The sequence below is a fragment of the Zingiber officinale genome, chromosome 3A, assembly GCF_018446385.1.
Source record: "Zingiber officinale cultivar Zhangliang chromosome 3A, Zo_v1.1, whole genome shotgun sequence".
In the NCBI taxonomy this organism is placed as follows: Eukaryota; Viridiplantae; Streptophyta; class Magnoliopsida; order Zingiberales; family Zingiberaceae; genus Zingiber; species Zingiber officinale.
This window is the reverse complement of record NC_055990.1, coordinates 98,563,710-98,567,084: the sequence shown is the minus strand read 5'-3', so window position 1 is coordinate 98,567,084 and position 3,375 is coordinate 98,563,710. Positions and strand designations below refer to the sequence as shown.

The 3,375-nt window shown below is 41.1% G+C and overlaps 1 pseudogene; it reads right to left on the bottom strand.

Moving 5' to 3' along the window:
• Positions 1-2,724: 2,724 nt before the first annotated feature.
• Positions 2,725-2,796, bottom strand: LOC122054397 (annotated as a pseudogene).
• Positions 2,797-3,375: the final 579 nt, after the last annotated feature.

The window sequence follows — 3,375 nt, the reverse complement described above, 5'->3', positions numbered from 1 at the left end:
TACATAGAATTGTGCTTGGCAATAAACTAACCAATAATTTGGTTACCTTGTCATTCGCCTTGCACCTTTGGATTTGCTCTTGACTTCATTTGCTCTTCTTGAGGATCTTGCCTTTTGAATTCTTTGGAACTTCTAAACTTTCCATTAGAGTAAACCATTGCTCTATCTGTATCATAAGAAAATTTTCTATTCTTAATTTTCAAGAATTGAAGCTTGTTGATATGAATGGTGGAGGCACCCTTGTGTCGAATCCGAGTCCATCTCAGAATTTCATCTTGAAGTTGAGCTCTTGATGAATTCTTTGACTTGATGAATTTTGCTCCAACTTCTTCACCCTCTAGCCTTTTTGCCCCTTCCGACAATGATTCCAGTAAAGAGCGACATCTCTCTGATACCACTTGTTAGGTTCGTTTAGTGCTAGAGGGGATGAATAGCTTATCGCGCTTCTTGTTGTTTGCTTCTTGGTGATGATATGCAGCGGAATGAATGATGTGCATAGATGTTATGATCGTTTATGCATGCTTTAATGCATATTCACTTGCTTTATTTGTATATATTCTTTGCACGATCATCTCTCTTATCGTTTATTTAGTATTTATTACTCTTTTGTCGGAGATCTGCTCTTTATTTGGTTTTGTGTTGACAGAGATAACTTTTGGAGCAAAAATGACGATTGTCAATGCATCCAAGCAAAGCAGAGCATGGTCGTGCACCTCTGCATGCGCATGTGGTGATTCTAGATAAAGAGCAGAGCACGGTCGTGCACCCCTGCATGGTCGTGTGGCCATTCACTGAGAGAGAGCAGAGCACGACCGTGTAATCTTGCATGATCGTACCTCACAACCAACAGCCAAGATCCACACGGTCGTGTGAACCTCACACGGCCGTGCAGTGCAGCCCAAGTCAAAGTAAGACACAATCGTGCAGACATGGCACGACCGTGCCACTTTACTCGAAGACAAGAAGAGCTTGGTCGTGCGGATTTCGCACGGTCGTGGCACGGGTTGTGCGGCGCCCATGCCCTAGCCTATATAAAGGCTTTTAGCTTTTCTTCTCGGGGGGAGGAGGCGAGCTGGCAGAAAGGATTCACCTTGATGTTGTTCCACACTATCCCGGACTTCCAAGATCACCGTCATCATCACATCAACTCCAGAAGCAAAGGATTGGACCCGAAGATCACTCGACGTTATTAGATAAGCATCTTTTCTCTTTCGCTCTTCTCGTTTGAGGATTGTATGCTTACTTTTATTATGTCTTTGGATTTTTTTTTTCTTGCGTCTATGGAGTAGATCTCTTGTTCTAGGATCAGGGAGAGTAGTTGTGGATAGGGTTTGATGTAAGACTCTTGTTTATGCCTTTACTTATTGGATGATTTCGCTTGCTTTATTTCTATTTGATATGCATGAGACTCACTGCTGAGATTATCTCGTCATATTAGTCGATTGTGTAGGAATTGCTAATTTCGTAAAGAGAGGATCTTAGATCGTATACCCGAGGGGCCCTAGTGACAGGGGTAACCCGTTCACGGACATCTAGGATACTCCCTTGAAAGGAGAGGTAACTTCTCCATAAGAAAGTAAGAGACCGAACCAAACCCCTATCTCTATCCTTAATGATACCGATTATATTTATATTCTTGTGATCTACCGAGGCACCCTAGTGACAGGGGTTAACCGTAATAGAATTTCACAGAGATCTTCTCTGTTTAGTGCTTAAGGATATCAGCTTTAACTTTCGGCAAATGCATGTTGATTAACAATGAGGAAAAGATAGAACATGATACATCAGGTTCCATCGCAACGAAACCGAACTCCTAGAACTCTTCCCAAACCAAGTTAACCTTTCTCTTTTCCTAGTTCTCACGTCTACTTCTCCATTCCCTTTCCTCTTAGGAAATAGTTAACTTACAACCATTGGTAGTTAGCTAATTTTACGTGAACAATCGCTAGTGCTTATAACCAGTTCTCGTGGGATTGATAATCTTTTATTACTGACGACCATGTACTTACGGAAGCGTAACAAGTTTTTGGCGTCGTTGTTGGGAACTGCGTCTATAACATTAGTGAAAATCATATTGGATTAGACTAGACTTTGTTTTTCTTTATTTCACTTTACTTTCTGCATTTTTATTAACATAAAAAACATTAAAAATATATTTTAACTCTTTATTTTGCACTTGGATTATTCAATATCTTGTTCTTACATGCGAAGAGCTAATCTTTCAGGAGAACTTTTGTCGTTCGATCCAGAAATTGATAGAACTTTCCTAAGGAGAAGAAACTTGCAGAAACTCCAAGTAGAACAAGAAACTTCTGAAATGGCTGACAAACTTTTGAAGGATTACGCAGCACCTTATGCACGAGGGCATCGATCTAGCATCACTCATCCACCGATTGAAGCCAACAATTTTGAAATCAAGGCTGCAGTAATCCACATGGTCCAGCAAAATTAATTTGGAGGAGGACTGCACGATGATCCAAATCATCACTTGGAGCTTTTCTATAAGATGTGTAGTACTATGAAAGTAAATGGGGTCCCTCCAGAAACAGTAAGGTTACTCCTTTTTATATTTTCCCTGAAAGACAAAGCCAAGCAATGACTTAATTTTCTACCGGCAAACAACATAACATCTTGGGATCAGTGTGAGTAGAAATTTTTGGACAAATTTTACCCACCGAATAAAACTGCACACATGAGGAATTTAATTGCAAGCTTCAAACAGATAGACTCAGAATCGCTATTCGAAGCATGGGACAGATTCAAGAGTATGCTGAGACAGTGCCCCCATCATGGCCTCGAGAAGTGGTTGGTGCTACACATGTTCTACAATGGAATCAACTATCACACGAAGGTGTCCCTCAATTCTGCAGCAGGAGGGGCGTTAATGAACAAGAGCCTTGATGAAACTAAAGAGATCATAGAAAATGTGGCACAGAACCACCATTAGTGGGCAGTTGAACGATCGGAGGTTCTTTCTCTGGGAATCCAATAAATGCATCAGGAAAATTTGACGTAGATGCAGTCACGCTCATGTCTGCAAAGATGGATGCTCTGACCAAGAAGCTTGAGACCATGGGGAACAACATAGCCAATGCAATAGTGTGTGTTTGTGAAATTTGTGAATGTTCGGATCATGCTCAAGATACTTGCCCCTGGGACCAATACAAGCACAAATAAACCAACTTGAGCAATGCGATGCGATAGTCAGTTATAACCAAAAGCAAAACAATCTCTATTCCAACACATACAACCCTAGGTGGAGGAACCACCCAAATTTTTCTTACCGAGCTGGGCAATCAGGATCAAGGACCAGCAAAATAAAGTTACTAACCTGGGCAACAAAGCTACCCACCTAGACAACAGATTTATCAACAA